Consider the following 25,292-nt stretch of genomic DNA (forward strand, 5'->3'; position numbering starts at 1 on the left):
ATAAATCAGCACATTTCAAAACAGTAGAGTCTCAGAGAGTTGAGGTGTGGATGGAGACAGGGAAGAGGAGGAGGGAGAGGGGGCTGCAGACAGGTCCAGCCACAAGGAAGCCAAAATCATTTTTCCACTTTCATTCATTTTTTAAGGATTTCTTCCACGGTTTAGTGGAACCTCATTCTCCCACACTGGCGGTATTATGTACACAAGCCGTAAAAACGAATAACATTTATGCAGCTGGGTGCATGTGGCTGGTTGGAGGTGGTCCTCTCTGGTTGAGGGCCTGCAGGCTGGCATGGCGCCGCCACCCTGTTCTTTGTGTGGACAGGAGAGGACCAGGGGAGGGAGCCTCTCGAAATACTTATGGATGCAATGAGGGTTCTTTAAAAAAAGGAGGGGGAATTCAAGACAGATCGTACTCATACAGGGCTCATGGCTGGTCCAATTTGGCACGCTGAACGCACATGATTAGCCGCTGAGACGTTCATCAAAAGTGGCTCAGTGTTTGAAGGGGGTAGCGAGAGAGTGCTGCTGCCAGCTGGTGACAACAAGGCTTGTGTTCACAGGCCAAGAGCAAAGTTTATTTGAATGTGGATCTTGCCATGTTTTTCCAAGCTGCGGAATGAGAATTATGATTTACCCTCTATCCGTATCCCCCCCTCGGGTGATGTTTGATATTCATAAGCATTTATTCTGTTTGACGCGCCTCACAGATACACTATATGTACAAAAGTATGTGGACACTTCTTCAAATGATTGGATTTGTCTATTTCAGCCACACCCGTTGCTGACAGGTGTATAAAATCAAGCATACAGCCATGCAATCTCCATAGACAAACATTGGCAGTAGGATGGCCTTACTGAAGAGCTCAGTAACTTTCAACATGGCAACGTCATAGAATGCTACCTTTCTAACAAGTTCATTTTCACATTTTCTTCTGTCCTCCATTGCAACACTCACCGATTGAGTTGCAAAATTTCTCTGGAAGCAATGTCAGCACAATAACAGTTAGTCTGGAGCTTCGTGAAAGGGGTTTCCATGGCCTATGATCACCATGCCCAAGCTTTGGCTTGAATGGTGTGAAGCTCTCCACCATTGGACTATGGAGCAGTGGAAAAGCTTTCTCTGGAGTGATGAATCACCCTTCACCATCTGGCAGTCTGGTGGACAAATCTGGGTTTGGCGGATGCCAGGAGAACGCAACCTGCCCCAATGCATAGTGCCAACTTTAAAGTTTGGTGGAGGAGGAATAATGGTCTGGGGCTGTTTTTCATGGTTCGGGCTTGGCCCCTTAGTTCCAGTGGAGGGAAATCTTAACGTTACACCATACAATGACATTCTAGATGATTCTGTGGCAACAGTTTGGGGAAGGCCCTTTCCAGTTTCAGCATGACAATGCGTCTGTGCACAAAGCGAGGTCCATACAGAAATGGTTTGTCGAGATAGGTGTGGAAGAACTTGACTGACCTGCACAGAGCCCTGACCTCAACCCCATCGAACACCTTTGGGATGAGTTGGAATGCCGACTGCGAGCCAGGCCTAATCACCCAACATCAGTGCCCAACCTCACTAATGCTCTTGTGGCTGAGTGGAAGCAAGTCCCCGCAGCAGCATTCCAACATCTAGTGGAAAGCCTTCCCAGAAGAGGGGTGGCTGTTATATCAGCAAAGGGGGGACCAACTCCATATTATTGCCCATGATTTTGGAATGAGATGTGCGACGAGCAGGTGTCCACATACTTTTGGCCATGTAGTGTATATGGCATACACCTCATGTTTTGGCTCCCATGTATGAGGGCTTCCATTCTACTAAGAAATGATTATATCAACATGTTCTTTTCACTCAATCTCAATCAATTGTGCTTTAGATTGTGCTTTTGTTGCCTGAGAGAGCGATAACAAGCTATGGCATGTTAAAGACACAAAAGGGAATGGTATCAATTGAACATCTCCCAGAGACCAGAGAGGAATGATCCAACCTGAAACCATACCAAGCTGAGACCATAGGCCCATTCGAATGACATCCTCCACAATCCACCCCAATGGAGATGTTAAATTGATACCATTCCACAATGGTCTTAGCTTAGTATGGTTTCAGGTTAGATCATTCCTCTCTGGTCTCAGCTTGGTATGGTTGGAGGTCGGAGCATTCCAGTACAACCTCTGTTTTAATTACAGTCAGCCAGCCACATGGATAATGCCAGCATCGTGACTTGGTGGCAGTGTGCATGCAGAGAGCATTGATGACATTTTGTCCCTCGTGTACAATGTGGTGTTTGAATTCCTCTTGCAGCCAGCCAACACATACCTCATAGGCCTACTATATAAACAGTCTCTAGAAGTATAGTCCCCTGCGTGTGAGTTATTATAGGTTTAAAAAAAAAATGCTAATACTGTATGTTTATTGTGTACTCTGTCTATATAAATAATGTCATTAGAATATTGCTTTAGAATATACATGGATATATCATGAATGGCTTTATTGTGCAATGACTATGTTATAAAACATAGTGTAAGATAATAATGTTTATTTGTCCATACTTATATTAAATCGTTTTCACTATTATCATAGTCCAAATGCATTTTCATTATTGTTGTTTTGTTATTCAATATTCAGTCCATTATATTGATTGTGGTCAAACACATTGACACACAGTTGATCTGAACGTTCCAAATGGCTAATATCCTAGATCTATCCTGGTAATAGTTGACTTTGCTTTGTACAATCTGCTCTCTGTGTACAATCTGTGTGCATACAGCAACAAAGAGATCCAGGGCAGATCCTTTATGAATCCGGCTTTAGCAAGAAGATGGGACATTCCACCCCTGGCCCTGAGAAACAAGCCTGTCTGGCTTCTGTAGAGGGCTAGCTGTCTCTGTCTGGCAGGCAGTACACTTTGAAAAGTGCTTATCTGGTATCTGTGCGGGAGTTGCATGCACATGATAACAATCCCTATCTTATCTCTCTCTGTTCGTTAATGTCACAGCTTAAGGGCTGCTCTTCCACTTGCAATGGGGCTTGCAGAGTGGATTGTTTGCAGATTAGCCAACACAGGCCTTTGTAGGCTTGGAGTGGGAAAAAATGCTTGCCTTGTCCTGCAGATGTTCTTATGTGCACACGTATCCACATGCAATGGGCCTCTTCGCTTGCCTCCTATGTGCTTGTGTCAAATGACTGAAAAACACACTTTGGCTGGTGGCCTTAACAGAGACTATCATTGTTCTCGATGATACAGTACAATGCTTTTTATCTTCCGACTATTTTTGGGATACCAAAACTACTATAAAAATGATTGGAAATTTAGAGTACTCATTCCAAGCATGAACCAAAGACTAATTTGTAAATAATGTTTTATCTGATGTTTATTAAACTAGGGATATATTCATCCTAAACTATTTAATGTGTAGTCCATGGCCAGCGACTCCAGCCTGCGCGGCCAAGTCCATAATTATCGCGGTGTGACACAAAGGGGCCCAGGCAAAGCTCCATTGACTTCAGCCATCTGGCTATCTCACACAACCCTTGGCTACACAGTGCCTCACTCAGCGATTTACTGTGGTGTTGAAGGCCAGCTATTTAACACATCGGAACAACAAGTACTGCTATCAAGCAGGCGCTCTCCAGGCCTTGTTTCTGTGCCGCCCAAGAATGTCTCTTATCTCTTTCTCTGCTTGTTGGTTTAAACCAGGCAGCATATGCCCATATTCTCCCTAGAAGACTGCATTGTGGGGCTAGAGCATGGGGGAGAGCTGTGCAGCCATGACAGAAACACTGCATGACCAAAAGTATATGTTCACCTGCTCGTCGAACATCTCATTCCAAAATCATGGGCATTAATATGGAGTTGGTCGATTCTTTGCTGCTATAGCCTCCACTCTTCTGGGAAGGCTTTCCACTTGATGTTGGAACGCTGCTGCAGGGACTTGCTTCCATTCAGCCACAAGAGAATTAGGGAGGTCGGGCACTGATGTTAGGCGATTAGGCCTGGCTCGCAGTCGGCATTCCAATTCATCCCAAAGGTGTTTGATGGGGTTGAAGTCAGGGCTCTGTCCAGGCCAGTCAAGTTCTTCCACACTAATCTCGACAAACCATTCCTTTATCGACCTTGTTTTGTTCATGGAGGCATTGTCATGCTGAAACTGGAAAGGGCTTCCCCAAACTGTTGACACAAAGTTGGAAGCACAGAATCGTCTAGATTGATTCATCACTCCAGAGAACACGTTTCCACTGCTCCAGAGCCCAATGGCGGTGAGCTTTACACCAATCCAGCCGACGCTTGGCATTGCGCATAGTGATCTTAGGTTTTTTGTGCAGCTACTCACCAATGAAACCCATTTCATGAAGCTCCCGACGAACAGTTCTTGTGCTGAAGTTGCTTCCAGAGGCAGTTTGGAACTCGGTAGTGAGTGTTGCAACCGAGGACAGATGATTTTTGCGTGCTATGCGCTTCAGCACACGGCGGTCCTATTCTGTGAGCTTGTGTGGCCTACCATTTCATGGCATCTTATGACGGTGCCACGTTGAAGGTCACTGAGCTCTTCAGTAAGGCCATTCTACTGCCAGTGTTTGTCTATGGAGATTGCATGGTCGTGTGCGCGATTTTATACACCTGCCAGCATGGGGTGTGGCTGAAATAGCTGTATCCACTAATTTGAAGGGGTGTCCACATATTTTTCTATGTATAGTGTGTGTTGCATGTGAGAGATGTACGGGGGAATTGAACCCTTACGTGTGGTAGGCTATACAGGAGTCCTGAGATGGATATTGGCGAGAAAATGGCTGCTGGAAAACAAAATCTATTTAATCACTTTTTGCATTACAGGACTATTGAAGTGAATTTGTTGCATTCATACTAATATCATTTCTGCACTACCCATGCAGCTTCAATTGGGGCAGAAGTCTGTGTCAGGATGGTGTATTGGAGGCGAAGTCAGGTGCAGGAGAGCAGATTATAATGAACAGGCGCACTTTTATTATAGTTCCAAAAAACGAGAGCACTACATAAATCAAACGCGCTCAAAAAACAGAACATAAAAGTAGAGCGCGTAAACTAACACCACATGACATGAAAACAATTACACACAAAACATGATGGGAAATAGAGGGTTAAATACCAGTAGCATAATTGGGGAAATTAAAACCAGGTGTGTATGGAAACAAGACAAGACAAATGGATTTATGAAAAATGGAGCGGCGATGGCTAGAAAGCCGGTGACCTCGATCACCGAACGCCGCCTGAACAAGGAGAGGGGCCGACTTCGGGCAGAAGTCGTGACAGTCCGTGAGTTGCTGTGATTATGGATGGCCAGATAGCTATCAGCCAATAGTGTGGAACTGCAACCCGCAATTCAGGGCGTTCCTGCATTAATGTCAATGCTAATGTGGCTCAAATTCGATAGCTAGCCAACAATTGTAACAATGAATTTGAGAGACAACACGTGCTCATTATGGAAATGTATTTCTGTTTTCAATAAACAATGGAGACAAAATCTAGTGTACATGTTGTCAGCAATCTAAGCCAACACAGTTTGTTTGCCCCATAGTTGCACACACATCTGTTTTGTTGCTAAACAACCAAACCGTCCATACAATACATTGTGTTTCTTTTCTAGTATGCTCTAAGCTACAATAGGAGAGACTGATCAAAATAGTAGGCCTACCTCCCATTTCACATTAATAAACCACGCTCTCTCACCTGATTAGATTTTGATTAGCACCTTCATTCTTGTCTCATTATTGTTACTTCTAAAAAAAAAAACAGGCCCCCATTCGTGCTCACCGAATAGAATGACTAACCTTCTCATTTCCCTTCCCTGATATTTCTTTGTTGTGGCAGAATGGTTTTAAATGAAAAGTATAAGTGTGGTGTAATTACAATTCTGGGGGTATTATGAAATCCAATATCACAATGAATGTCATTTTATTTGCTTGTAATCTTTCTCACCCAGGCTAATAGGCATTATCAAAGGGCATGCTCTGGGCTTTAAATGGCGCAGCAGCATCTCTAAATGGAATGGCTGAGACTTCTCTCTGCTCTCTCTGTTCTTTTGTCTTTGATGTGCAGGCAGAGGGCTTGACAGTCAGAGAGGCACAGGAGATTTGTCAGCCTGTGATCTTCCAGGCTCTTTGACAAATGAGTGACTTTGGCAGAACCAGTGGAGGTGGAGGTACTATGGCTCTTCTTCTGTTGTGCTCATGTAGAATCCTGATGAGTCTTGGGAGACATTCGTTCATGATGAATGCGGAACAAAACAAAAACAAATGTAAAGCAGTTCCTTCCATTGAGTTAATATAATATAATATGGATCCATTATACACATGATGACAATGCATTCAGGTATCACATGTGGTATTTCTGTACGCTACAAATTTTCTCATTGTTTATTCCAACACATTTGGATAACATTTTAACAATTCATACCAAATGGTTCCTTCATGAGTAACAAAATTGCAATGCATTTCACTGAAAATGTACTCTGATAAAAATTCTATCTGTCTGCAATTGCAAAGAACCAATGCTGTCTTGTTTTAGATACATTCCACTCACTTGTGGAATGATCGGGCTGCAATCACCATCTAGTCAATCTTTATTACAGTGGAGTCAACTGCTCCACCAAGCACACAATTGCTTGGCATTGATTGTGTGGATCATTTGAGACAGACAGTGTAATGCTGGAAGCAGACTATGACAGAAAAAAATATCTATGTTAATGCCCTTGATATTAAAATACTTCAACAGAAAATTAGAAGCAGATCAATACATTTTAATGCCCATATGAATTAATGTTATTTTTATCCTTTCAATGCACTACTAGCAATAGGAAATGGCTTGCTTGCATTGATTTTGGATGTTTCCTTTTTAATCAGGCATCTGAAATCACTGCATATACAGAACTCTACAGCCTGCTCCTTCTTGGTTCAGCTTTGTCTGTAGGATCAGGTACAATGATTCATGCATAGAACAAACACTACCCCTTGTGGCAGTGTTGGCCCAGTGCACAGTGTGTGATGGCTGCCACCTCCGGCTGCCTCTGTCTGTCTCCTACTGATAAGTTAACCTTGTGATAACATGCTAATGCCTGAATAACACTGCACTAATTAGAACAGCTTTTCACAGTTAGTTAAGAGGACATCCTCAGCAATTAGCCCGAGTCAGGGAGATAATTTCAGAGGGCAGAAAATAACAGTTTTTCCTGGGCTCCAGTCGGCTCCTCTCGGTCCCATTTGGCAACATTGAGCGTCTATTTCCCATTTATTCATTTAATTCGTTTTTTAAAATGTTTTCTACAGCTGCCATGAGTAATGTTTGATCCAATTAGGAGATATTGATTATAATTGTGGGTGTTTTAAAGCTTTTTTATAATCACGCCCCTGCTATCTGAAAACTTGCCAAAGATTCACAATCGTGTTAAGTGATTTCTTAATTGAAAGGACCATTTTGAAAAATGATGGCTTGCGTGCGTGTGCGCGCAGCCGTGTGTGTGCATGTGCATGCCTGCACGAGTGCCCACGCACATGTAATATTCTGCATTTGTGTTTGAGTGTGTGTCTCGCATGTGTTTCTCATGTGAATGTGTTTGTGTGTTGAGTGAGTGACCTCCGCGCACCTTGCCATCCTCTCCAGACAGACAGCTAATAATGAGAAATGAATGCATTAGTGAGGAGAGGCCCCTGCACTCATCAGCCACTCTGCCCATTAATAATGCACTGCCTGCCAGGGAAGAGAATAGGGGGAATTGCAGAGATTAGCCCTGCATTAAGGACTCATTTTCTATTTCTATTACACAGAGGCTTTGGTGTTTCTTAAACAGGAAAGATTAGTGCAATTGTAATTGAAGTTGATAAACATGCTATATCAAAGTATATATTTAGTAGTCCCCCCTGGACCAAGGGATCCGAGAGCTCTGTGACAGCACGGTTTCTGTTCACACTGAGTCAGTGAGTCACACACACATATAATCAGAGCATGAGAGGGATGCTGTGGTGTTGTAGACTAGAGAGGCTTAAACTGAGGTCAGTTTTAGCAATGATTATAGAGTCAATTCAATACAGCTCCAAACACCACCATTTTAATTATACATGCAGTTCCTTTACAATGGTAGATAATAACCATATGTTAACTTTATGTGATGACAGGACTAAATGGCATGTGTGTATTTACACAGTAACTAACGTACCTATATAGTCTATGGTTGGAACATATTACTGTGAAGAATGGTTCCCAAGGATTCCCACATATCTTTCTCATGCAATAATTCCTGGTGTTGATTGTGAGGGAATCAAAGGGACATCAGGATTGAAAGGGAACACTATCAGGCCCAAATATTAAATAAATAGATGCAATTTTAGTCACCTATCATCCGAGAATACCATTCTGCCTGCAGATGAATATGTCAGAGCCAACAGATATCCTCTGCCCATCTTTAGAACAACTATTTAACCCCAAGGTACTGTAAGGTGAATTTCAGTTCCTAGTCCATAAATCACATTTTAGAGGGATGCATTTGATTTGACAAGGTCTGCTATTCCACCAAACCACCAACACACACACACCCTCCCACCTCTTTCTCTAACCTGGTGTTTATCACTCAGCCTCATCCAAAGTGATGACACCCAGCCTTAGCAGCAGATAAACAAGAGAGCCAGGATGGGAGAGCAGCACAAACAGACAGGCAATAAGATTAAAGAGGTTGTCACTCTGTTATCAGGGCCAGACAGAGAACAGACGTCAGTTGACCTGGCCCGGGACCCTCAGGGACCCTCCATCCAATCTTAGGGCCATCACAGTGAGGTGAGCTGGCTGCTGCTTTTTCAGCCTGGCCCGCTAACGCACGTCACTGCTGTCTGTAGGCCGACCGACAGGTTCCCCTAGTGACTGACTTGACCACCTGACCCCAGTGAGGAGAAGATCTGTCTCTGTTGCGGTTGGAATACAGTTGGTGCAGTTGGTGTATGGAATGGTTTGGGAAATAGTAAGTGGGCAATCTACTGTATGATATTCAGGCTTGGTAAAGCTGTCATCACGTCAAAGGGTGGCTACTTTGAAGAAACTCAAATCTAAAATATATTTTGATTTGTTTAACACTTTCTTGGTTACTACATGATTCAAACATGTGTTACTTCATAGTTTTGATGTCTTCACTATTATTCTACAATGTAGAAAATAGTCCAAATAAAGAAAAACCTTTGAATTAGTAGGTGTGTCCAAACTTTGACTGGTACTGTATATATATTTGTAATTGTTACTTTGATTGTACTTTCCTTCTGGGTCAAAGTGAGAGTCGGGTGCAGCCGAACTCCAGTGTTGCACAAGAAAGAGCTCCAGTACTGTACAAGAAAGTAGGATGAAAGCTGTAGCTAGGGTTAGAGATAAGGTAAGGGTTAGGGTTGTGGTTGAGGCTAGGGTTGAACCGGGATGTGGACATGAATCTAAGGGTTAGTGTTGAGGGTTAGGGTTGTGGTTGAGGGTTAAACCGGGATGTGGACATGAAGCTAGGGCAAGGGTTAGGGTTGGAGTTAGGGTTAGGGTTGAACCGGGATGTGGACATGAAGCTAGGGCAAGGGTTAGGGTTGGAGTTAGGGTTGAACCGGGATGTGGACATGAAGCTAGGGCAAGGGTTAGGGTTGGAGTTAGGGTTAGGGTTGAACCGGGATGTGGACATGAAGCTAGGGCAAGGGTTAGGGTTGGAGTTAGGGTTGAACCGGGATGTGGACATGAAGCTAGGGCAAGGGTTAGGGTTGGAGTTAGGGTTAGGGTTGAACCGGGATGTGGACATGAAGCTAGGGCAAGGGTTAGGGTTGGAGTTAGGGTTGAACTGGGATGTGGACAAGAAGCTAGGGCAAGGGTTAGGGTTGGAGTTAGGGTTGAACTGGGATGTGGACAAGAAGCTAGGGTAAGGGTTAAGGTTGAGGCTTGGGTTGAGGATGAACTGGGATGTAGACATGAAGCTAAGGTTAGGGTTGAGGGTTAGGGGTGAACTGGGATGTGGACATGAAGCTAAGGTTAGGGTTGAGGGTTAGGGTTGAACTGGGATGTAGACATGAAGCTAAGGTTAGGGTTGAGGGTTAGGGTTGAACTGGGATGTGGACATGACGCTAGGGTAAGGGTTAAGGTTGAGGCTTGGGTTGAGGATGAACTGGGATGTAGACATGAAGCTAAGGTTAGGGTTGAGGGTTAGGGTTGAACTGGGATGTGGACATGAAGCTATGTTTAGGATTACGGTTGAGGCTTGGGTTGGGTTGGGGATGAAATGGGATGTGGACATGGAGCTAAGGGTTAGGGTTATGGAAAATATTTGTTTGCTCATTGTTTTATCTGTGGTTGTGATAGAGGGTTAGGGTTATTTATCTGTTTTTGTGATAGCTAGGGTTAGGGTTTAATTGGGATGTGGACATGAAGTTAGGGTTAGGTTTAGGAGTGATTCAGTTTGTGATAGTATCAAATGGCAGAAATAATAATAAATATAAATAATAAAATGTGTGTGTGTGCGTGCGTGCGTGCGTGCGTGCGTGCGCGCGCGTGCGTGTGGGTGTGACTGAGTGTTGGACATGTTCACTTAAATCAGAGTCACAGTTGTGACAGTAGTATGGCTGTCCTGAGGTACAGGCTTGGTGGGTCCATCATTTGCATTCTCAGCATTGCACCCAGACCTCCTTGGACTTGGAATTGTTAAAGTGCTCCATGCACACTATGCAGAAGTTTTCCTGTTGGAGGAATATGAACCTTCTGGTTCGATGTGCTTTGTTTTGACTTTTTTCTTAGGCTGGACAGTTTTTTGTTGTTGTTCAGTATGGTTTGTCTTGGCTTGCATCTTTCCAGCTGTTTTTTTATTGACAGGGCAATTTGTATTTTTTCCTTCTGAGTGCTTGACTTTTTATGCTCTTCAGTGGTCACAGTGGAATGAATGGTGGCTGAAGAGGTGACCTGGGAGGCAGCTGGCAAGGCCAGTGTGTCAGCTGGAGCAGGGCAATCAGTGACAAGGGAGGGTGCAAAATCATATTCCTGAAGTATATTAGGGTTGTATGGCCAAATGCCGGTGCACCTGAACCCAGCCTGTACATTGGTGGGTGTTGTGGCACCTGGAAGTGTTGTTTTGACAAGGCCTGGAATGTCATATATGGTCATGGTCTTTCTGGGGTTCATCCTCATCCAGGCATCACTGGCAGAGTTCACCATTTCCTTTAATGGCCCGTACACACTCCTGTCCAGGGGCTGCGGCGCTCCTAGTGGCCTTGGACTTAAATCTTACTCCACACACAGAGATACATACAAAGCTCTCCCACGCCCTCCAGTTGGCAAATCTGACCATAATTCTATCCTCCTGATTCCTGCTTACAAGCAAAAACTAAAGCAGGAAGTAGCAGTGAGCTGCCCAGTGACACGAGCCTACCAGACGAGCTAAATGCCTTTCATGCTCGCTTCGAGGCAAGCAACACTGAAGCATGCACGAGAGCACCAGCTGTTCTGGATGACTGTGTGATAACTCTCTCGGCAACCTTTAAACAGGTCAACATTCACAAAGCTGCTGGACCAGACGGATTACCAGGACGTGTACTCAAAGCATGCACGGACAAACTGTCAAGTGTTTTCACTGACATTTTTAACTTCTCCCTGACCGAGTCTGTAATACCTACATGTTTCAAGCAGACCACCATAGTCCCTGTGTCCAAGGAAGCGAAGGTAACCTGCCTAAATTATTACCGCCCCGTGGCACTCACATCGGTAGCCATGAAGTGCTTTGAAAGGCTGGTCATAGCTCACATCAACAGCATCCTCCCGGACACCCTAGACCCACTCCAATTTGCATACCACCCCAACAGATCCACAGATGACGCAATTTCAATCGCACTTCACACTGCCCTTTCTCACTTGGACAAAGGAACTCCTATGTGAGAATGCTGTTCATTGACTACAGCTCAGTGTTCAATACCATAGTGCCCACGACTCCAGCACCATTATTAAGTTTGCTGACGCCACAATAGTGGTAGGCCTGATCACCGACAACGATGAGACGGCCTATAGGGAGGAGGTCAGAGGACTGGCAGTGTGGTGCCAGGACAACAACCTCTCCCTCAATGTGAGCAAGACAAAGGAGCTGATCGTGGACTACAGGAAAAGGCGGGCCGAACAGGTCCCCATTAACATTGACGGGCTGTAGTGGAGCGGGTCGAGAGTTAAGTTCCTTGGTGTTCAAATCACCAACGAACTATCATGGTCCAAACATACCAAGACAGTCATGAAGGGGGCACGACAAAACCTTTTCAGATCCTCGAAAGGTTCTACAGCTGCACCATCGAGAGCATCCTGACCGGTTGTATCACCGCCTGGTATGGCAACTGCTCGGCATCTGACCGTAAGGCGCTACAGAGGGTAGTGCGTACGGCCCAATACATCACTAGGGCCAAGCTTCCTGCCATCCAGGGCCTATATAATAAGCGGTGTCAGAGGAAAGCCCATGAAATTGCAGCTTCTACCACCAAGCCATAAGATTGCTGAACAATTCCTAAAATCGCCACCGGACAATTTACATTGACCCCCCTTCCCTTCTGTACACTCGCTGTTTGTTTGTTACCTATGCATAGTCACTTTGCCCCCACCTACATGTACAGATTACCTGAACTATCCTGTACTCCCTAACACTGACTTGGTACCGGTGCACCCTGTATATAGCCTCGTTATTGTTATTCTTATTGTGTTACTTTTATTATTGCTTTTTATTTTAGTCTACTTGGTAAATATTTTCTTCTTCTTGAACTGCACTGTTGGATAAGGGCTTGTAAGTAAGCATTTCATGCTAAAGTCGACACTTGTATTCGGCGCATGTGACAAATAAGATTTGCTTTGATTTGATTTGAATCCCATGATTCTACTTCGCTCATGATTGGAGAAATTGCAATTGTTACAACTATCAGGTGTTACAACAATTCTCGGTCTCTCCTTTGCAATAAAAATTCACTAAATCACCGATTTGGCACATCATTGTGCACATGTTAGGCTACATACACATCATTAAATATATTGAGACAAATTACAGACAGTAGCCTTCCTACAAGTATCAAAATAAAACTCTATTGACGGAACATGAAATGTACAATATTTCAATAAGATTGAAAACAGCTATAGCCTACTGTTAATATTTGAATGCAGTCATCTCGGTTTTCATTTGAAGAATCTTTTTTTACCCCGCTTGTTTGTATCAATAGCAAATACATTGGCAACTTTGTATTAGTAGTCAACTTTTGTTCTACCGTTATCTGTGGTATGAGAGAGATGGATCAACCATGTGATTCTATGTTTAGCGGAGCTCTTCTGTGTATTAAGTGACGCAGGAGGGCAACACACGGCTGTTCTACAAGTGGTCTGAGGCAGGAGTTCGATTATGAGCGTTTACAAGTGCAATGTTAATAATGATGGTTTTGGGAAAGCTTGGATATATAACGACGCTCATAACAATGAACTTATCCTTAAGATGCTTTTTTTGAAACCGAACCCTGGTCTAGAGAAGCATCACGCTGGGCAAAAAATGGTTGAATCAACTTGTTTCCACCTCATTTCAACAAAAACAAATACATGTGATGACGTTGAATCCATTTGGAAAACTGATTGAATTTCATCAAAGTCATGGAATTTCGTCTTTTTTTTAACCCAACGTTAATCCATAATCCAATGTCATGGTGACGTTTTTTGTTGATTAACTTCTACTTGCACACAATCCCAGATCGGGGAGCACCCCCATCAGTAAAAAAAGCTGACTAGCATAGCCTAGCATAGCGTCACAAGTAAATACTAGCATCTAAATATCATTAAATCACAAGTCCAAGACACCAGATGAAAGATACACATCTTGTGAATCCAGCCATCATTTCTGATTTTTTAAATGTTTTACAGGGAAGACACAATATGTAAATCTATTAGCTAACCACGATAGCAAAAGACACAACTTTTTTTTCCCACCATTTTTTTCCTGCATAGGTAGCTATCACAATTTCGACCAAATAAAGATATAAATAGCCACTAACCAAGAAACAACTTCATCAGATGACAGTCTGATAACATATTTATTGTATAGCATATGTTTTGTTAGAAAAATGTGCATATTTCAGGTATAAATCATAGTTTACCATTGCAGCCACCATCACAACTCTCACCAAAGCAACTAGAATAACTACAGAGACCAACGTGAATTAACTAAATACTCATCATAAAACATTTCTGAAAAATACACAGCGTACAGCAAATGAAAGACAAAGATCTTGTGAATCCAGCCAATATTTCAGATTTTTTAAGTGTTTTACAGCGAAAACACAATATAGCATTATATTAGCTTACTACAATAGCCAACCACACAACAGCATTGATTCAGGCCAACAATAGCGATAACGAATAAACCAGCAAAAGATATAAAAAATTTCACTAACCTTCTCAAACTTCTTCAGGTGACAGTCCTATAACATCATATTACACAATACATATAGAGTTTGTTCGGAAATGTGCATATTTAGCGGCACAAATCATGGTTATACAATGAGAATAGTAGCCAAAATGCAAACAATATGTCGGGAGAAATCTTGGGAGAGGCACCTAATCTAATCAGTAACTAATCCAAAACTTGACTAAAAAATACAGGTTGGACAGCAAATGAAAGATACATTAGTTCTTAATGCAATCGCTGTGTTAGATTTTTAAAATTAACGTTACTACAACATACAGCGTGCGTTAAAGCGAGACCGCACCGAAATTAATGGCGGAATATGAGTTTTACATTTTTCAACAGAACAACTAATTAACATCATAAATAGTTCTTACTTTTTGATGAGCTCCCATCAGAATCTTGGGCAAGTTGTCCTTTTTCCAAAAGAATCGTTGCTCGGTTGAAGATTGTCGCCTTCAACGTTGGAATTAGCAGTAAACATTAGCCATGTGGGCCAGACGTGCCCAACTCCCTAGAACACAGCACAAATAAATACCCGAAAATTGCAATATACTGATATAAACTGATATAACTTGGTTTAAAATAACAACATTATGATGTCTTTAACACCTATATCGAATAAAAACAGAGCCGGATATATCTAAGGGCTATAACGGGAGCTTTCTAGAACGACATCCTGAGGTCCTTTTTGCGTCATGGCGAAGAGAAGAAAGGGAGAACCCCACGTTGCCAGCCCATTTATAAGCCCTCAGTTCTGCCCAGCAACTCCATTTCAATTCTCACTATTCGCTGATATCCAGGGGAAGGCGTATGCAGTGCATCTCAACCAATAGAAGACAGGCAAATTAATAAACCGACCTCAGAACAGCCTGCAGAATTCAGCATTCTCACATCCTCATAGGAAAATTGCTCCAACTCGAGTTCTGTTTTACTCACAGATATAATTCAAACGGTTTTAGAAACTAGAGAGTGTTTTCTATCCAATAGTAATAATAATATGCATATTGTACGAGCAAGAATTGAGTACGAGGCAGTTAAATTATTACAAAGTGCAAACAGCACCCCCTATTGAGAAAAGGTTTTAAACAGTGAACTGATGTCTGTGCCCAGCGGGATGGGATGGTTATTTGCCTGCAGGATCAATGGAGGCCAAGAGCTCAGAGGGGTCACCTTTGATGGTTCAAGGAGGAAGACAAGGGCTAATGAGGTGCTGAGGGTAAGCAAATAGAATAAATAATAATAACGCATGCAAAATGGATCAATAAATTAATAAATATGTACATAAGTAAATAATGAAAAACAACACCAACGGATCAAAGGTGCAAAAATAAGTGCTTAGTAAGGTGCTTAGTATAAGAAGTCAAGACAAAAGACTAAACTAGAGACAAAACAAGAAAAATAAATCACATTATTTCCTGAACTTCCTCCTCATGTTGGTGGCAAAGGCTGTATTTTTCCATTCAAACTATAACCCTAGCTCCATGTCCACATCCCGGTTCAAACCCACATCCCAGTTCAAAATTACACAATAGGTACCCGGAGGAAAATGGGAGAGGGTCATGCCTTTTCAATTTCAGTCAAGGGGAGGGTTTAGTATTTTTTAAATCTAGCCCAGGGGAGGGTCATGTAATTTGTAATTGATGAAATGTAAATATTTCTCAGTGTTTTAGAATTAGTTGCCTATTAGTCCATATATCAATGTGTGCCCGATGCCGCCCCTCATCTCTGACTCCATGCTGGGCGCACAATCTCAAGTGCGCCTATAGGCTATTTAGTGTGGTCTCAATCAAATGATCCATAGCCTATAGGCTATAAGCTACGAAGTGCATGCTCTGAGAAGCACAGAGCAAAGTTATTATATTTCTAAGATAGTTTCTAGGGTGGTGTAAATAAAACTAAGCTGCATTACACACTGCAATGGATGTTCCAACCCTGAGCCCCAGCCTGCTCTGCTCTTTTTTGTGTGCTACTTAACCAATGGCTGTGCTGTGTAGGCCTATGGTGGCAGTTCAGGAGGAGAGTCAAAGGCTTCTTCCAAAAATAATTTTGAATTCGGCCTAGTCCAAAAAATGCTTGTGGATTAGCATATTTTCTATTCAGTTTGAGAAGGAGAGCGCAAAAATGAGATGGAGGACCTGAGGTCAATTTTGATAGCGTGCTACTGCTGTAATAGATTTGATTAAAAACAACATGTTTCTTTCCCATGATGTATTTATCGAACTATGAGTTATCGAACTCACAATAAGCCAGATTTGAGTAACTGACATTGTGGTGCTGAAACTTGAAGCACCAGCCGCTGCACAATTATTCAGAAATGGACAGCTCATGGTGCTGAAAGTAGGCAAATTCGAGTAGGTATAATTCATTTCAACCATCTTCATTTTAATTAGACTTTACCAGTGGCGACCCATCATTCAGGGCAGGTGGGGTAGAGGCCCACCTGTTTTGAGGCCAACATTTTTAGCAGTAGGGGGGGCTTGCCCGTTTTGCATTCTATTTTGGCATTAATACATGTCACATATCAGTTTGCAAACAATGTAAAAAATAATATATATCATTGAGTTAATAAAGTCACATACAAACATGGTCTGTTTTTTGTTTTCTTGAGTAAGGCAGTTCCAAAATGCAGGTGTTTCAGCCTAGGTCAGTGCATTCTGTGGTGGTGGGTCAAGCTAACAGAAAATACGGAGCGTTGCGCCATGATTGGCTCAGTGTACTGTCACTCATGGGGACACTACGTTACCACCAAGTCTAGACTTCAAAAATTCTAGCCCCTTGGGTGCTGCCATAGAGTTACATTAGAAGTGCCCATCCAAGAAGGCTCAAGGTCATTGGCCACAGATAAAATGATGTCAAATCATGTTATATGTACAGTAGCTTTGATTGGACTGATCATGTCAACATCATACTTTTAAAATCTTAGCTAGCAGTCATCATGAATCAAGTCGACAATCTACTGGCAAATCCCTTTTAATCCTTGTCATATGAAGAGAAATAATGAAAATAAATTATAGATGAAACGAATTGGTGCTCATCGGCCATTGGATATAAGCATTACACAACAAGTTGGAAATCACAAATTCAACAATGAGTGGTTTGGAAGGAATCAGTGACAGTGGCTGTGTGGCCCCAAATCTGGGATTAAAGGGCTCTTTTCCAAGTTTAAAATGATAAACATTCAACATTGGCCATGCTGTCAATTAAGCATTATTTGTGCCACGCTCAAAACAATTGTTAACTCGGAACTGCGAAAACTTTACTTCAGTGAGTTCAAGACAACTGGAAAGTCGGGAAGAAACGAGCTCCGACAGGGAGAATAAGTTTTGAACGATCATCCGTTCAAACTCAGAATTGTAAATCCGGCCTCTTTCTAGAGCTACGAACTGAAGATCAATGACATCATCATGATTCGACCTTGTTTTTTTCCAAGTTCCTAGTTGTTTTGAAAGCACCATAAATCCAGAGAATGACAGACTTTGAAGACAACATTTGCCCACGAAGGACAGGCGCGCCACCTTCCTGTTCAAGTGAGCACAGCACAACAAGGTGAGTCCAAAAATGTATTGTATGTCGCTGCATAAATGATGTAATATGCCAGGGAGATAAGTAAACTGTAGCTAAGAAAGTAATACTAAGTGTATGTTGTATAGTAAGATGTTAGTAGCCCATGTGCCTCACCCTAATCATTTGGTCTATTTAATTTTGCCTACTGTTCTGACTTGGTGGTGCACACGTAGCCCATAACCTGTTTTAGAGAAATGTAATCATTGAATATTGTAAGAGCTTTCATTGTCTGCTTATATGCACCCATTATTTATCCTACGATTCTGACTTGGTGTACAGGAAGAACACTGTAAGAACGGCCCATGATCTGAATTCTGTCGCTGTACATTTCAAAAGTGCTAAACAAATAGTTATATTGACTAAGTTTGTCCTAGCTCGCTCATTAATGTCTTAATCGAAATGACGGATTGCCTATTATCCGCTTGTCGTCTCAATTGTCATAAGAAACCACATTTGTTTAAGCAAGTCAGCCATATCAGGTATGTTTTTTTTTTTTTTTACCCCCTTTTCGCCCCAATTTTCGTGGTATTCAATCGCTAGTAATTACTATCTTGTCTCATCGCTACAACTCCCGTACGGGCTCGGGAGAGACGAAGGTCGAAGCCATGCGTCCTCCGAAGCACAACCCAACCAAGCCGCACTGCTTCCTAACACAGCGCGACTCCAACCCGGAAGCCAGCCGCACCAATGTGTCGGAGGAAACACCGTGCACCTGGCCCCCTTGGTTAGCGCGCACTGCGCCCGGCCCGCCACAGGAGTCGCTGGAGCGTGATGAGACAAGGATATCCCTACCGGCCAAACCCTCCCTAACCCGGACGACCCTCGGCCAATTGTGCGTCGCCCCACGGACCTCCCGGTTGCGGCCGGCTGCGACAGAGCCTGGGCGCGAACCCAGAGACTCTGGTGGCACAGCTAGCGCTGCGATGCAGTGCCCTAAACCACTGCGCCACCCGAGAGGCCCCCAGCTATGTTTTTTAAAAGGCAGTAAATGAGGCTGAATTAAATGTTTTGCTACCAGACAAGGCTCCGCTGATAGCCAGGTGTAGTGGTGGTAAGATGTTGGGACTGCTGTTGAGACAGCTTTATGTAAGCCCTAACTGTATGTGTGCACTGTTTGTCACTGTTATAGTGCAATTAATGTATTGTTTAGTGTTGTGTAGTGGCTTTGCTGGCTTGCATCTGATAAAGGTTTATGTTTAAAGTAATGATTAAAGTATTCCACCCTGAAATCATATAATTGTATGAAATGTGTTAGTCATAATTTAATAATGTGTGTGACTAGACCATTGTGTTACTATTTCGCAATATGAGCTGGGTAGAGTTGACACATTCAAGGCCAACTGAACTGTCGACTTGTGATAACTCTGAAAACTGACAACAGGAAAGAGGCCCCTTCCAAGGCCCCTCTAATCTAGGGAGGAGAAGAACAGCTAGAAATGGCTAGGCTTGCAGAAGATGGTGTATGTATGTGTGTGTGTGTGTGTGTGTGTGTGTGTGTGTGTGTGTGTGTGTGTGTGTGTGTGTGTGTGTGTGTGTGTGTGTGTGTGTGTGTGTGTGTGTGTGTGTGTGTGTGTGTGTGTGTGTGTGTGTGTGTGTGTGTGTGTGTGTGAATTATAAAAGGACTGTGTTCTCATTTTTTACTTCAGAGTTCTCTCTGAATAAAGGATTGATCTATTGCAGACTGGGGTCTTTGTCTAATTCTTCATTAACAAGGGTCTTACAAACTTCTGGGAATTGGTCAAAGCTAGAGTGATAGTTGAGTTCAACCATTGGGATATAAATTCTCGTGACAGCATCCCACTTATTTTGTTTTTTTTTGCCCCACCAAGATTTACATGCTAAAATCGACACTGGACTTTACTAACATCATGAGGGCTTTTTGTTGGAGCCTATTTCTTCCTATTTAAGAAATAAGAGGTAGGCCTACCTGTTTGACAGATGAAATGAGGCTATAGGCTGCTACTGTATGTCTATAGATTTGTCTGTCAATCCCTCCACCCACCATGCACTCTTTATAGGCTACCTCCATGTCAGTGAAGGGCTGTGATGTTAAAACAAAGATTTGAATTGAGAGGGTATACTATAGGCCTAAATTTCATTGAAGAAAATGACAAAAAGCACAAGCCTACCCCTTGTTAGCTGAAGATCTTAAAGAAAATAAAACGGATCCGATTATATCAAATCAAATGTATTTATATAGCCCTTCTTACATCAGCTGATATCTCAAAGTGCTGTACAGAAACTCAGCCTAAAACACCAAACAGCAAGCAACGCAGGTGTAGAAGCACGGTGGCTAGGAAAAACTCCCTAGAAAGGCCAAACCCTAGGAAGAAACCTAGAGAGGAACCAGGCTATGAGGGGTGGCCAGTACTCTTCTGGCTGTGCCGGGTGGAGATTATAACAGAACATGGCCAAGATGTTCCAATGTTCATAAATGACCAGCATGGTCAAATAATAATAATCACAGTAGTTGTCGAGGGTGCAGCAAGTCAGCACCTCAGGAGTAAATGTCAGTTGGCTTTTCATAGCCAATCAATAAGAGTATCTCTACCGCTCCTGCTGTCTCTAGAGAGTTGAAAACAGCAGGTCTGGGACAGGTAGCCCGTCCGGTGAACAGGTCATATAATTTGTTTGATATAATTTGTGTGGGCCGTTGGCCTGGCAGGCTTGAACCCCTTCTCCCCTTCTCTCTGCATTAAAATCTCTGATACCCAAAAACTTCTTTGCTACTGCTACTACCAATTCAATCTTCTGGGATTCCCTTTCAATCTGTGCGGTACAATTAATGACCATAGCAATAAACGCCAAGAAGCCAACCTTACTAAAGCACAAACTGTTCGTGTCACTCTGTACTGGCCTACTACTCACAGGGATCCTCTCAGGCTCACTCACCCTTTGCCCACCACCCTCTACTTTCCTCACTGCCTCAGCATATGACACTTTCTGCGCTGCTCTCACCCTGGAATCTTCAATCTGTCTCACTTGCACAAGACATTTCTGATCCCCAGCAACATGGCCTCCCCCACAATTGAAACACATAACTTCTTCCACCTAATCTACACACTTTTTGTCCCATGCCCTCCTGCACACTTCTCACACCTCGGAATCTCCCGCCTACATACTGCTGCAACATGACCATAAACTTGGCACCTAAAACACTGTAGTGGTTTCGGAACAAAAGCTCTCACGAGATAACTTATATACCTTAGCATAGCTTTATCCGGCAAACACTCTGCATCAAAACTCAGGACAGACAGGTTCTCCTCAGTCTCGCGATAGCCACCGGGTCTGTGTTGCACCAATCGACATGCATCACAGACACTAGAGATCTCCAACTTCAGTCAATCTACCTTAAAACTCAACCCCAACTCAGTTTTCACTCCTTTCGGCGTTGCTCCAGAGAACAAAGTCACAAGTCTCGAAAAAATGCAGCGCCCCTCTCCCTCTGAGCAGCAGACACACAAAAAATCTATGCAAGTCCACCGCTGGATACTTTGACAGGATTGACAGAACCCAACTTCACCCAGCATGATACCACAGACGGATCGGCCAAAAGGCATGGGTCCACTTTCTCCACGAATTGTACTCCCACTGGGCCAGAGTCATGTCTGGCATTTTCCTGATCATTGGGGGGAGGCTCTGAAGCCTTCACCTCACCTGATGACGCAGAATTTTCCTCCTCACTTTTGTCAGGATCAATTTCAAGTTCACTATCCGTCGATTGCTCAGGGTTTTCAATTGCGTAACATGCATTTTCCTCTCTTGTACTTGACTCAATGGAGAAAATACTCGGCTTTGTCACGTCTACTCCCGCTCCTCCCCGCCTCCGTTCGACTTTACCGGTATACTGGCACCAATCATTACCTGCACCTGCACTTCATCTTGAGGCACACCTGGACTCCATTACCTTCACTTATTACCTTCCCTATATCTGGCACTCCCTTATGTCCTTTCCCAAGTCAGTATTGTTTCTGTGTTTGTGTGAAGACGCCACTGCTATGTTATCTCGTTCCATGTTTGTTGTTTTATTAAACGTAGCACCTGCTTCTCGACTCTCAGCGTCTTCGTTACAGGCTTGTATTTCACAGTCGGTTCGGGTTTGCACCTCGCGCAATTCTCACCATCTGTCCTCTTCCTCGCCCGGGCTTCCGACATGAATTTCATCTCGTGAGGGAATTCAGGAAACTCAGTATCGAGCCATCCGCCGCTGCCATACTCCCTTCACAGATCTACTCATGCCATCCTCCATGAACATCACTCCAATCCTTTTTTTGTTGTTGCTAAAATCCATACTTTTTAAAGGTGCAATATGCAGAAATCTGTCAGCCAGTTACTGGTTGCAAAAATTATAATAGTTTGCCTAATTTCAGTTTGTGACAAAACAAACAACTTATAATGTACAGAATCAGTGTACCATCTAAACCGCTGTGAAATATATTTTCCAATAACAAAAAATATTATGTTTTCAGCTTGCTTGAAGCTGGTGTACAAAACCGAAAGTAAAAGACGCAAAAATGGTTAGATGTGGTTATGTAGTTCAAAAGGTTTGGTTTACTTTAATGTAGCTGTAAGCTAGGCATTAATAGTAATTGGCTCACTCATGAAGTGCTAAGGTAAGGTCAGCAGGCTTTTAGGGCTAATGTTAGCAGGCTGGTAGGGCTAACGTTAGCAGACTAGTAGGGCTAACGTTATCAGGCTAGTTGGCTAGCAACCTTGTAAGCTGATTTGTAACAATATATTCATAAAGTATTTGCTTGTAAGTTGGCTGAAAATTACATTGAAACCAGTAGTCTTGAGTGCAAACGATGTGGTTTAATTTGAAGTTATATTTGAAGTTATTTCTGTTGGAATTTACATTATGGAATAGGCTGGCTTTCCGGGTCCTCCATATTACGTCACACCTCTCAAATGTTTTTTCCAGCATGACTTCAGCATTTTTCGGAATTCTGATCAGTTTTATGTAATAACTTGAAAAATAGAAAGTGAGGCGTAACTGCATTGGGGCTTTTGATGCGTATTCTAATGCAAATCCATTTGTTACAAATGGTTACATTTATGCTACCTACCCTTTAAGAACATGAAGCATAGAAATAGTGCACATAGAACAGATCTACCACTTCCTAGACTTGCTTTCAATGGGAATGACAGATCTATAACTCACATTTCTATGTGAATTTGGTCGGGTCGCCCAAAATGTTACTTATTGCAGCTTTAATAAAACGTTAATCAAATACAACCACTAACGGTTTTCCTCATTGCTGTTGCTCTAAGATGGCCACTCAGCGCAAACGCGCATGTGCCAATTGAATCTCAACATGGAAACAGTCTGTGGTTCTATTTAATTAACGTTTTATTAAAAAGCATGGATTTCAGCAAACAAAGAAAGGCAGACAATTACAGAGGACAAACATAGGTACACAGTACCCTAACCCTAACTCTAGCTTCATGCAGTGGTGTAAAGAACTTAAGTAAAAATATTTAAACTATCACTTAAGTAGTTTTTGTTGGGGTATCTGTACTTTCCTTGAACATTTATATTTTTGACAACTTTTACTTTACTACATTCCTAAAGAAAAGGATTTACTTTTTACTCCATACATTATCCCTGACACCCAAAACTACTCGTTACATTTTGAATGCTTAACCCGACAGGAAAAAAATGGTCCAATTAATGCACTTATCAAGAGGACATAGATCCACAGACGATGCAATCACCATCACTCTGCACACTGCCCTTTCCCATCTGGACGAGAGGAATACCTATGTAAGAATGCTGTTTATTGACTATAGCTCAGCATTCAACACCATAGTACCCTCCAAGCTCATCATTAAGCTTGAGGCCCTGGGTCTGAACCCCACCCTGTGCAATTGGGTCCTGGACTTCCTGACGGGCCACCCCCAGGTGGTGAAGGTAGGAAACATCACCTCCACTCCGCTGATCCTCAACCCTGGGGCCCCACAAGGGTGCATGCTCAGCCCCCTCCTGTACTCCCTGTTCACCCATGACTGCGTGGCCAAGCATGCCTCCAACTCAAGTTTGCAGATGACACAACAGTAGTAGGCAGTAGTAGCCTACAGGGAGGAGGTGAGGGCTCTGGGAGTGTGGTGCCTGGAAAATAACCTCTCACTTAATGTCAACAAAACAAAGGAGATGATCGTGGACTTCAGGAAACAGCAGAGGGGGCACCCCCCTATCTACATTGACGGGACCGCAGTTGAGAAGGTGGAAAGCTTCAAGTTCCTTGGCGTACACATCACTGACAAACTGAAATGGACCACCCACACAGACAGTGTGGTGAAGAAGGCGCAACAGAGACTCTTCAACCTCAGGAGGCTAAAGAAATTTGGCTTGTCACCTAAAACCCTCACACATTTTTACAGATGCACAATTGAAAGCATCCTGTCGGGCTGCATCACCGCCTGGAACGGCAACTGCACCACCCGCAACCGCAAGGCTCTCCAGGGGGTGGTGCAGTCTGCCCAACGCATTACCGGGGGCAAACTACCCACTCTCCAGGACACCTACAGCACCTGATGTCACAGGAAGGCCAAAAAGATTTTCAAGGACATCAACCACCCGAGCCACTGCGTGTTCACCCCGCTATCATCCAGAAGGTGAGGTCAGTACAGGTGCATCAAAGTTGGGAACGAGAGACTGAAAAACAGCTTCTATCTCAAGGCCGTCAGACTGTTAAACAGCCATCACTAGCACATTAGAGGCTGCTGCCTATAGGCATAGACTAGGAATCACTGGCCACTTTAAGGAATGGAACACTAGTCACTTTAATAATGTTTACATATCTGGCATTACTCATCTCATATGTATATACTGTATTCTATACTATTCTACGGTATCTTAGTCACTTAATGTTTACATATTTGGCATTACTCATCTCATGTGTATATACTGTTTTCTATACTGTATCTTAGTCCGTTCTGCTCTGACATTGCTCGTCCATATGTTTATAGTTTTAATTCATTCCTACTTAGATTTGTGTGTATTGGGTATACTGTATGTTGTGTAATTTGTTAGATGTGACTTGTTAGATATTACTGCACTGTCGGAGCTAGAAGCACAAGCAATTCGCTTCACCCGCAATAACATCTGCTAATCACGAGTATGTGACGAATAAAATTTGATTTGAACATTCCTGGCCATTCCTACTGCCTCTGATCTGACGGACTCACTAAACACACGTCTGACTGTCATGCTGACTATCCTTAAAAAATATATATATAATAAAGTAATGCCGTCTGGTTTGCTTAATAAAAGGAATTTGAAATGATTTATACTTTTA

Source organism: Salvelinus fontinalis, chromosome 4 (assembly GCF_029448725.1).
Source record: "Salvelinus fontinalis isolate EN_2023a chromosome 4, ASM2944872v1, whole genome shotgun sequence".
In the NCBI taxonomy this organism is placed as follows: Eukaryota; Metazoa; Chordata; class Actinopteri; order Salmoniformes; family Salmonidae; genus Salvelinus; species Salvelinus fontinalis.